At 47.6% G+C, this 12,139-nt stretch overlaps 1 long non-coding RNA gene across 1 annotated transcript; it reads right to left on the bottom strand.

Moving 5' to 3' along the window:
* Positions 1-3,623: 3,623 nt before the first annotated feature.
* LOC311593559 lies at positions 3,624-6,471 on the bottom strand. The gene is made up of 3 exons (XR_014777754.1): positions 6,219-6,471; positions 5,950-6,079; positions 3,624-5,026 (listed from the first exon to the last, which is right to left on the bottom strand). It is a non-coding gene; the product is annotated as an uncharacterized lncRNA (long non-coding RNA).
* Positions 6,472-12,139: the final 5,668 nt, after the last annotated feature.

A 12,139-nucleotide genomic window follows, 5' to 3' on the forward strand; every position in this document is an offset into this window, starting at 1 on the left:
CCACAAAAGAAGTCTTAAACTATGCTATGAAATTACATAGTAAACTGCGAAAGGTCCTTTCCATTGGAGATGCTGGTGAATCCTTCATGGGGCGTGGCAGCCCAGCTGGGCTTTTACATGGAAAGGGTACCCCAGATGGCAAGGACAGAGTGGTCTTTGGCCAGCTGGCAGGTTGGGTGTGGAAAGAGAACGGGGGGGGGGGGTGAAGGGGGGGCATGGTTAGCATGGCTTCTGCAGTAATCTGACTACCTGGGTTGCCTTGGGAACATTTGGAATGTTAGTCTGTATGGAGTGGACAGGCTTATGTCTGAAATGAGAAGCCACTGAGATGGCAGGTCAATCAGGGAAGGCCGTGACTCCTCTCCGGTCGGTGCTTATGTACAGTCACTCGGCTGGCCGTTGCCTACCTATCCTGCCGCATGGTGAGGCATGAGGGCAGAATTATGTTCATTTCACTCAGTCCCTTGTTGAAAGGAATAACCCTATGCAGGAGGGCCCTATGCACTGTAGTTGTTTGGGGAAGTGGAAGTAAAAGGACACATTTGGTTAAGAGAGAGTTTTTCTGATATGCCATCTGGTGACCCAGGGAAAGTCCCTTCTTTCCGGGACCCGGGTTTCCTACACTTACCCAGTTCCATAAGTGTAAACATTGTGAAGGTGGAGCTATAGAGGGGACTATAGGAGGTTGGAAGGAGCAAGGTACTGCATAGATCTTGGAAAGGAAGAGGGTGCCCACACATACAGTAGACACACGGTTTACAAGCCTTGGCTGCTGTGTCTAACCCAGAGCCTGTCTACACGCCACGGAAGCCACTTGCCCTACCCACCTCCAACCTCTGCCTCTTCTCTCCGAACTTGGCCTTTTCCTGTTGCCTACCTCAGTCTCACGAGCGTTGAAGAGTTTCTATTCCTCTCGGTTCCCTTTCGCTCTCATCATGGCAAAAAGCACATTTTAGGATTGCTAATTTCCCATAAACAGAGGCAACGGGTAGATCATCGCTTCCAGGAGAATCTGCTTTAGTGCCACAGGCAAAGTAGCAGGAAGAAGAAAAGGTCTGTGCCTCAGCTGGACTTAGTGACACTGCTGGCCATGAGCACTGCCTTGGGTTGATGTCCACACCTGCCACCCGCCATGTCCTTTGTCCGAAGCCAACTCATGCTCCCAGCTCTCAGATGACATGAAAATCCACATCCAAGATGGCTTCAACACTTAACCATCTGCTCCTCTAGTTTCTGTGGGGCACAAATGGGTCTCCAGAAACATAAGGAACTCCAGGCTGCAAACTGCTGTTGGCTCTGCCCACAAATGATTGATGTGAACCCCCACTTTGAGACAGATGGCATAGAACACCAAGCTTGATCTAAAAGCCCTCTAGCTAGATGCTAAGCCCAGGGTCGGCCTCGCACTGACATTGTGGCCTCTTCTCCCCTAAGACAATAAACCACAGGGTGACCATGACTTGGTTGCTTCTCAATCCAAGGGAAGATCTTTGCTGTCCACCAGGCAGAAATTACAGCCTCCTCCTGGCCCCAGGGAGAAGATGGGGTGAGGTTTAAGGCTTCCACTGGGGGTGCGGCAAGTTCTGTTTCCCTGTTCCCAACCGCAGCCCGTTATGGAGGTTTGGATGCAGCGCCCGAACCAGGGGGTCTCAGGAGAAGAGCCAACAAATTGGGTCAGACTTCTGTGTTGGGGTGGAAGATTCCAAGGAGGCTCCGGGTGTATGTCAGCTAAATGACTCCATTTCTCTTCTCTGGCTTCTAAGGCGCACCCTCTCCTTAGGGAGCCCTGACTGCCAAGAAGTTCTGTTCTGTGCTCTTGGCTGCGAAGGCACGTGTGCTCGTTAATAAGGAGTGTCTTTTATGGAGCCTTTAAAACTGGGCCAGGCAGCCTGATAACCACTTCCCAAATGTAACTGATTCACTAGCCTGGGGGTACAAAACGCAGTCGCATTCCCTCAAATGGCAGAGCAAAATGCCCAAGCAACCACATTATGCCCACTTGAGAACCCCAAGACCCTAGCAAGGCCTTTTCAGTACAACACGCTAGTTTTGAGAAATATCACTGGAAGGCGCTAAACAGAAGGTCAAGCGAGCTTCTTGACCGTTCTTTTTGGCAGTAGTTGCCACTGGCATAGTTACACAGTGTCCCCTCTGGTGGCACCCCTTCCCCCCACCCCCCAGTGGAGCACACACCCTGGCCCCCAAAACAACCTTTGTCTGATTAGTTAAGGAGCCAGAGTCCTTAAGGCAGTGGTAGGGATAGGGCCAAAGCCCTGTGGGAGCCAGAATGTGTGCCTGCTGTATACTATGATGCTGTCCGTGCACAGGACTTCATCTCAGGACCCCTCAGTTATGGGATACTGAGTACCAGAACCTGTCCTGCTCTGCTCTTCATAAGCACCCCTGCTCTGACCTACAGCCACTGTTCTGTCCTTATCTACCCATCATACATACTGAGTCTTTCAGTACTGGAGACTGAGTGCCAGGTTGTAGGCATTGGCTAGGCAGGCATTCTACTCAGAGCTATATGCCAAGTGCCCTGTCCCCCTTCCTTTTCTCATGAGCCTGGGTCACACTGGCCGTAAACTCCCACTGTAACCCAGAAAAGCCTTGAATTGCCAGTCTCTCTGCCTCAGTCTTCCAAGCAGCTGGATGACAGCCCTGTGTCACTAGACCAGTGCCCATCACACTTTAAGTCATGGGTTGCATTGCCCTGTCAGAGGCAGAGAAACCCTCCTCTCTACACATACCATCGGGCCAGCTTCCACCTCAGGACAGCTGTCTGATTTCCAGCTACTCTGCCTTAGTATCTGTGGTACTTTTTTCCCTTAAACTTCTCACACCTCTTTGCGTGATTTGCCTTATCTTGCCTATGGGGACACTACAGAACTTCAAGGGAATGTTTTAAGGTCACAAAGCTAAAACAGCAGAGCTCCGTGGGACTTCAAGCCTCACCCTGGACACAGTCTTCACAGTTATTGCCTTATCTTGCCAACACATTCCTGCTTGGGCTGGCTATCTGAGTTGGGCTTAAGGCCTTCTTAGATAGTGAACGTGTTTCTTCATGGAGTCGCTGGACATGGCCAGTGGGCGGGGCGTGGAAAAACCAGGTGGAGGAAGCCAAGCTCAATGTTCTTGTCGGAAATGAACTCTACTATATGAGCACCCGAGTCATTTGTGAGGAACCGGAGTGTGTCACATCACAAGCGGGCTGTGGCCGCTTAGGGCATTCTCTCCAGGTTAAGAAGAGCTCTGAGGGTGAGTCCACAGGCCTGTGTGTCAGAGGGAGCCCCTGTCTACCCCTAGGTTGCTTTTGGGCCTCGAGTTCAGCTCTTGCCTCTTTGGCTTGAATCCTATCCCCATGGCCACCACACCCTGTGAACATCCAGAGTCTCCCGCTGGTGTCTATGAATTCAGAAGGCCTATATGTTAACCACCGTCTCTGGTGCCTCAGCTTCTTTCCAGGGAGTTGTGGTTGACATTCTTCCTGCTGACTCACATATAAGATCCAACAGCAGCCATCCTGGGTCTCTGTTTACCTCTACCCTCATTTGCAAAATGAACTTCTGAGGATTTTCGTTAGGAAATATGTGTCAATCATAGTTGCCTTGCTATTTAAAAAAAAAAACATGAGACAAATCAAATAAGAGAGGACAGATGTATTTAGACCACTGACTAGGGAAATGTAGTTTATTGTCACTTGTTCTAGGTTTCTGGGTTGTGGGAAGGCTCTTCCGCATGGGAGAAGTGCGCTGTATAAGAAAGCTGCTTATGCTACATTGGCAGGAAGCAGAGAGAGCAAGAGGGAGGATCCGGGATAAGACCCACCTTTCCAGAGACACCCTTGGCAGCCTTCTCACTCCACACAGGCTCCTTTTTTGGTTTCTAGCACCTCCCAATACTGCCATCTAATTATGACTCCGTCATCTATCTACTGATGAGGTTAAAGCCACACCCTTTATGACTAGTTATTTTAAGGAATCCTAACCTATGCTTTCATATCTCAGTCTTCCTTGGCGTAGGAGGAGGAAAAAAAATGAATCTTAGCTAAAAGTACCAACTGACCCACGGTCTAGGTTCCGTCTTCCTCCAGCTGGCTCTATCACCCTAACATCCGAATTTCAAGCACCCATCACAGTCTTCAACAAATGCATGGGGTACATTGCAGATTCAAACCAATACAAGAAGAGATGAAAGAGAGATGTTATCTGTATGGTGTAAAGTAGTTATGTATAGAGCCGTGTTTTGGATGTACAGGTGCTTGACTCCGGCCTTTCTCAGAGGGTGAGATCTTCCCTAGCATGCTACTAAATGTGTGTCTCTGTCATCCTAAGGATTAGCATCTAAGATACCTGCTCACTTGTTAAGAAAAATCTGGGTTTTGTCAGCACTCTCCTTTGTCACTTGTGAAACCTCTTGCCCCCTTTGATGAGTTGTTAAGAAACTCTAATCTAAGCTTTCATGTCTCAGGCTTCCTTGGGGTGATAGGAGAAAAATGAAGCTTAGTTAAAAGTACCAACTGCCCCCGCCCCCAAGTCTGGGTTCTGTCTCCCTGCAGTCTGCCCTCATCATCCTGACACCCGTGATTCAAGCACCCATCACAGCTGTACACTGTGCAGCAGGTTCCTGTCTCCCTCCTGAAGGCCCTCCTGAGGTGGACATATCTCCTCACAGTGACCTCTGCCCTAGGTGCCGGCACAAAGCACAGGTGTGCTCAGTACATTTTCGCCAAAGAGTAAACGAATGTAAGAATGAAATGGCAAATGGACTTGGATACTTCCAGTTTTCCTGCCTTGCTCATCTTTGCAAATAAGTCTATCTCCCGCAGGGAAGAGCCCTGGAGAATAGAGACAGCGTGGGTGTCCTGGAGATGCCATTAGCAACTGTGACAGAGAGTACTCAGGACAGGTTCCCTTCATGGGGCAGGACTTTGAAGAGAGATGGTCTTTGAAATCTCTTCTAACTCTCCAGACACTGAGAGTCAGTCACCAGGCCAGGGACCAGGGGTCCAGACAGGATGCTGCACCTGAACAGAGAGAAACCGTGTACTTAAAAGTAATGCAGAACTATTAGAAAGGTAATGGTCCTCCTGGCAAAATGTACAAGCTTCGAGCTGGTGAGGTGGCTCAACAGATAAAGGCATTTATTGCAGAATCTGGCAATCTGAGTCTGATCGCAGAAGCAACCAAAGGTGAAAGGACAGAAGCTCTTCAAAACTGTCTTCTGGTGCATGTGTTAACTTACTAATAAAAAATAATTTAAAAAATAAAAAATAAAAAATTGCAGGGCATGGTGGCGCATGCCCTTGATCTCAGCACTCGGGAGGCAGAAGCAGGCAGATCACTGTGAGCTCAAGGCCAGCCCGGTCTACAAAGCAAGTCTAGGATAGCCAAGATAACATAGAGAGACCTTGTCTCAAAAAAACAAAAAATAAAATAAAATAAATCAAACATTTTAATTTTTGCAACTCAATTTTCTGAACCTAGAGCTAAATAGAAACAAAAATCGTTAAAGGATGACAAAGATCCAAAACTTAAACTTCTTAATTCGTTTTGAAAGCTATTGCTAAAATTTGAAGCACCTTAAATAAAAGGTCAATTTTTCAGTTGTTTGTCTCAAAGCAAGAGGCCATTGTTTCATTGCTGAAGGCACTTGGTTCTTGTACTCTGAACTGAAAAGTGTTCTAAACCTCTAAAGGCTCTACTCCCACAGAGTGGAATCAGGAACCAGTGACAAGTTTGTTAGAATAGGAAAGCAGGAAAATAACACACATGTCTATTTAAAACCATGTTTTAAATCATTCTTCTCTGGAAAGGAGCAACATTGTGCACAAGGAAGAGTTGAAACATCTCTGGGTTCAGCAAATACCTTCTCCATTAGAGTGATCTGGGAATGCTGCTGGACAGACAGGGCTACATTAACGAGAGAGCAGCCCCACTTCCTACTTACGGAGCTGTGATCATCTGAACAGTGTTCTTGGGTGAAACGTCTGCCTTTGCCGGTTGCCATTTATGAGGAGCAGAGCCCGATGCTCCTGGGACAGTCTCTCCCTGGACAGTCTCTGCCTGCAGGGAAGGATCTGTGCACAACGGAATGCCATTACCTCAGGCCTCCACTTCCCACCCAGATCTTTCCCCGTCTTTCCCACATGATGCGAGCTGTTGCAGCTGCCAGCTGTGGATGAGAAATCCTCCCCTTTGCAGGGGCTCGTCACCTGCCTTTAGGACTCCCGACACCAGTTCCTCCTCTCCCCTTCCTCCGAAAGGGAAATGCTTTTGCCAGGGATTTGCAATCCTCAACATGTACCCTGAAAGAAGAGAAATGGGGACAGTAAAGAGAAGAGATGGTGAGCTCTCCCTTCCCGGCCCCTGGTCCCCCAGATGGTGTTGCAGTGTTGGGGCTTTACTGGTGCCTTCTTGCTCCCTATTGTAAATCACTTATGTATGTTTAACTGGTGACATCGATGCTTTCTTACTCCCAGTGGAATTGGGGTGTGGAGAACGGGTACGTAAGAGTGCCAAAAATCCTGAGGTAATGACACTAATCTAATTAGTAACTCTCAGCTTCCTCCTAACCCTGAACCCATTTAGTTGTCCCAATTTTTTCATTTAGCTCAAAGTCAGTTTATCTCTTAAAATGACGTAAGTGGTGAATAATACCCAATTAACTGCAGTGGGAACAGGGGCTGCCAGAGTGGAAAAGGTGCTAAAATGCTCCTTCTCACAAGCTCAGAGCTAAAGCAGACACGAACATGCTAATCAAAGTATTGGTCATGGGTCGGAATCGGGACTCCACAGGTAAAGTGCTCACCTAACGTAAGTGAAGCCCTGGGCTCCACCCTGCAGCACTGTATAAAAGAGGGCTTGGTGGCCCAGGCCTGTTATCCTAGCACTTGGGAGGTAAAGGCTGGAGGATCAGAAGTTCAAGGTCATCCTCCGCTACACATGGAGTTCAGGTTGGGCTACTGTCTAGGGACAACGATGCCTTGCTCGGCCCAGGCTCGGAACATGGAGGTTCTGGTGGAGCGCACAGAATTAAGGCGTCACCGAGACAGCAACACAGTTCAGACAGATGCTCCCTAGAACAGCAAAGGTCCAAACAGGCACCTACCCAAGTAGGAAGGGGGAGTCCAGATGGGCGGACAGGGCGACTGGTTCTGGGGAAGGTCTGGCTTGGAGTCTAGTCTGGACTAGACTCTTACTGGCTCATGCCAGTAAGATTTTATTCAGACATTGGGGATCCATTTCACGACCCACTAGAGAAGCCTAGTCAGAGGAATTTTATATTTTTCTGTTTGTTCGTTGGTTCATCCGTTTCATGGTCCTTCTCAAACAATCTTGGCTGCCTGTATAACAGTAAGTTCCAAAGGAGTTTTTCGCTTTGTTTTCACTTCAAAGAAGCAGCACGGGCAAAGCGGACTCTGTCTTCCAGTCTTAGAGACAGATGTATAGGAGAGTCATACTCATGGCTGTCTGAACATCTGATCACCAGAAGATGAGCATGGGAAACTGGTGGCTTGGCAGGGTGACTCTTTGGACAAAATCATTCTTGTTTTTACTGGGGTTTTTTTGTTTGTTTGTTTTTGTTTTTTGTTTTTTTGAGACAAGGTTTCTCTGTATAGCCTTAGCCATCCTGGACTCACTTTATAGACCAGGCTGGCCCCGAACTCACAGTGATCCACCTGTCTCTGCCTTCCCGAGTGCTGGGATTACAGGTGTGTGCCATTGTGCCCAGCCAATAGAACCATTGGTAAAGAAGGCAGAGTCCAGCACACAAGGTCTGTTCAGCTAAAACACCTCCCTTATCACAGACGCAAAGGAACTTATCAAGAAACAAAGATAACTGGGATAGAGCTAAGAGTGAAACCCAGTGAAGAACTCAGCCCTACCACTTGCTCGAGGCCCTGATCCAATTCCCAGAATCACAAATGCCACCAGGGATCACAGCCAGGAAGAGGAGGAGGCTGAAAGATGGTGATACAGTCACACAGCACAAATAGGGCATGCATCAGAGTGGTGCACCTTGGTCCAATATAACCCTTGATTGGCAAGATGAAGCGGCCACATTCAAAGTCAGCTCCAATATCAGTGAGCATAAATCATTTCCACAGATGTCTTAGCAAAGGTCACTACGCGATATGCAGAGATGTGGGTGGCATAGCAATCCACATACAGTGCTTGGGAGACTAGGCTCTGGCATCTAGTTAATAAGAAATGGCAGAATCTTGTTGGTTATGAATGTATTCTTGAGGTTCCCAAGTGGTACTTAGGGATACTGCTCTGGAGCCTGAATGTTTAGTGGACAAGTGTCCCATTGTGACTGGCATTCTCTAGGGAAAGGTGAGTCACATCTTCGGGTTCAATTATGGGGAAGGACTCCAAGGCCACTGGCAGGCTGCTCTCCCCTCAGGATCATCAGAGCTCTTACTGCTGGGCAGGCTGGGGTCTGGACTGCTCTCTTGCTTGGCCACTTTTTTCTCCAACAATCCTCTTGGTCCCCGGGACCTGACGCACATTCCTCCCCCACAGTTAGATTCTGTTTCATGACTCCAACTCCATTTAACTTTTAGAAACTTGACTCTTCTTTTGTTTATGGTCTGTCGTTTTCTCACAGTTGTAAAGATCAGACCCAACTCTCTTGGTTCTCACACTCTTCTCTGAGGGTGGCTTTAACTGTCAAGATTGGAACTCAACTGATACAAAATGTGATCTACAGTATTTAAAGAGCCGGTCGGTATGTCGGCACGAGACGCCTGCTAAGTTATCATGGCTGGAGCGCGAAGATCGGTTTAAACCTGCACATCTCATCCCAGAATTTTTGATAAGTGTAGAAAGGAACCCATTGGAGGGAAGCTGTGTTGATTCTTTAGTATTTCTATGGTCTCAAAGTCTAAATCCTGGATTAGAGTTTTGGGAAGTCCCATCCTGCTGCCTGGTTCCCTAGCTCCCTCATTAATGACCATGCCTGGATCTCACATGGCAGCTTCTGTCTACATGGGCAGATGTCATGCAATGTGGTCACAGATGACCTCGTGAGAGTGTCGCTGGGCTCTGAGGTTTTTGAAAGCCCTAAGCTAGGCCAGAACTTGGTGGCCAACCCGAGAGTCTTACCTCTTATTCCAGGCTTTCCCTTGTGGGCAGCAGAGGTAAGAGAACCGTGTCAGAAAAACATGGACAAACAGATTGTAAATCACTGTTTACAATTTCCCTCACACATTTCAGCAAGAGGCCACCTGCATACACAGAATGTGCTCACTGTCATTCAAGAACAGAAAATGAAGGCGTGCGGGCACTGGGGATTTCCTGCCCTCTTGTCCATTTCCAGCTTCCCAGGACTCAGTAAATAAACTGCCTTCTCGTTGGTCATGAAATCCCAGCCTAGAAACAGTAATGTTTGTTTTCTAAAGAATGACTTTCCACGGCAGATGCTGGTACCTTAGTCATTGCATTCTGGAGACTACAGAGCAGGGAAGGGGGAAACGAACACAGGGCATGGAAAATGTAAAGAAGAAATTAGCCCCAGGTGGCTGCAGAGTTTGCACTGCCCTGAACAGGTACGAAGAGAGAGGGGCTTCACTTAACTTTAATTTCTACTATGTCTTTCTCCTGTAAACTACAACCACAGACATAGTTTTGCACAACCAAACCAACTAACATTTACTTGTGCTCAGTTGTCAAGCGTTTGTGCTTTGTCTATTGACTCATTTAGAAAGATTAAAAGTCAGAGGCAGCCCCTCCCCCCCCCCTCCCCCCGGCCTCTCTCCCCTCCCCCGCTCTCCCCTCCCCTTCTCCATGTGGAGAATGCGCTGTCCGTTGGCTACATCTGAACCACGGGTCTAGGTTGTCTGCTTGCAATGTCCTTGGTTGGTGCAACAGTTTGCACAGCCCCCCCTGAAAAAGATTTAAAAAAAGCAACATTCCAAGCCTGGTAAGTTATGACAGTTTTAATCCCAGAGCTTGGGAGGCAGAGGGGAGAAAGATCAAGAGTTCCAGGTTACACTTAGCTGTCTAGTGAGCTCAAGAATAACCTGGGCCTGGAGACCCTGTCTTAAAAAACGAAAGCAAAAGGCAAACGAAAAATCCTGAACAAACAGAGTCAACACACAATATTCACATCGCTTTATCTGAGTGCACATTGCTTACTTCTAAATCAGGTATCGTGCTTGCTTGCGTGTGCTTCTGCAAAGTTCCCTTGTTTGCATCATGGACAAATAGATTCCCTTTTCTTATACAGTACCCATTGTTTAAAAACCACACCTCTTTAGGACGTAACTCCTCTTTAAATCAAGATTTTACCTGTCTTGATTTCAGGGCTTTGCTCTCATTTCTCATGGCCGTGCTTGAAGCGAGATTGCCACGTTGTGGGGACCGACTTGTTCGCGTACAGTGAGGCAGAATACCGAGCATGCAGCACATACGCAACCTTGAGGTCCGCAGCAATTGATATGCACTGTGAGCTGGCGTCTTCCGGCTCCGAAACACTGGCCAGGGTTGATATCACATTTGCACCCACAACTGAAGGACCCCAATGAAGGCCATACTGAAAGTGCCTGGAGCCAGAATGACGGCACCCAAGCCAAGCAGCCGCCACTGGGGAGGGACTGCCAGTGGGACATCACGTGAACACGTTTTAGCAAGAAAAGCTGCCAATAGTTTTTGTGTCTGGATATTTGTAAGAAGTCCATGGACAGATGCTCCTTCAGTTTCTCTGTGACAACAACGTGGTTGCTTTCTGGGGAGAAAGATGTGCCACTTGGTCCAGGTTCAGAACACGGAGTTTTTTTTATGAGGAGCACCAGAATTAGAGGCTTTGCTGAGACATCAGGACAGTCACAAGACACCCAGAGCTGGGGAGGACAGCAGAGCCTGCGCTGTTTCAGCTGGCCCCCTTGCTCTCAGGGAGCCACATTCCCTACCAGCTTCTTCCATTACCCACAGAAACAAGAGCAAGAGAGGGATACACTCTGCAGCGGCCCCTGGAGTCCCTGCTACTGAGGATGCAGAAGCCAGAGGACCTCATCACTTGAGCCCAGGCCCGGAGAACAAATAGGACTGAGAAATAAAAATCCGAGGGGATGGGGATGAGTGTGGGCATCCGAGGTGAACCCCAGCATTGCACTCTGCGCTGTGTCCCCTTGGCTTTGCTTGACTTTCTGTTTGTTTGTTTTGTTGTTTTTCCAGATAAGGTTTCTCTGTGTAGCCCTAGCTGTTCTGGAACTCACTCTGTTAGAGCAGGCTGGCCTCAAACTCAGAGATCTGCCTGTCTCTGCCCTCTGGGTTTTCCTCCCCCCACCCCTCTTTTCTTTGCTCTTCTTTCTTTTTTCCCCCTGAACTCATTCTGTAGGTCAGGCTAGACCTCGAAATCATAGAAATCCCCCAGCCTCTACCAGCCAAGTATTGGAATTAGAAGCCTGCACCACCACCTGGCAACTTGATTCTTTTTTTTTTCTTATATTTATTTTTTTAAGTATACATCCATATTATTACATATAAATAAAAATAAACTGCATATAGCAAGGAGAACCATGAAACAATCAGGAATTATATAAATGTTACATTCATAGTGTTTTGGCTATTTGTATTTGGCAATCTTGAAGAAAATCTCTTTCTTATCTTGGTGAGCCTAAGATTCTGAATGTAAATCAATATCAACGTGAATCTTAAGAAAAGAGGATATGGGCCGGGCGGTGGTGGCACATGCCTTTAATCCCAGCTCTTGGGAGGCAGAGGCAAGTGCATCACTGTGAGTTCGAGGCCAGCCTGGTCTACAAAACAAATCCAGGACAGTCAAGGCTACACAAACCCTGTCTCAAAAAACAAAAACAAAAAACAAAACCAAAAACAAAAAGAAAAGAGGGTGTGATTTTTCTCAAGCTTCCTCCTTCCAGTCATAGCATGGGAAACAAGCTTCTTCTCCAAACTGCGTAACCCCCTGTCTCATAATTGGCGTCTGAGACTCCTTTCCCTCTATTCTTGTGCTCTGTCCCATATATCTGAGCTCATGTTTCTTCTTCCCTTGTTTTCTTTCTCATTTTTCCTCAAGTGCATTCCTCAGTAGCTTGAAGCAAGAACAGTCTTACTTTTTTCTAGAACAGCCCCACACTTCCTGGCTAGTCTGACTCATTTAAGCGACAACATCT

Source organism: Acomys minous, assembly GCF_964271855.1.
Source record: "Acomys minous genome assembly, chromosome: 3".
Lineage (NCBI taxonomy): Eukaryota > Metazoa > Chordata > Mammalia > Rodentia > Muridae > Acomys > Acomys minous.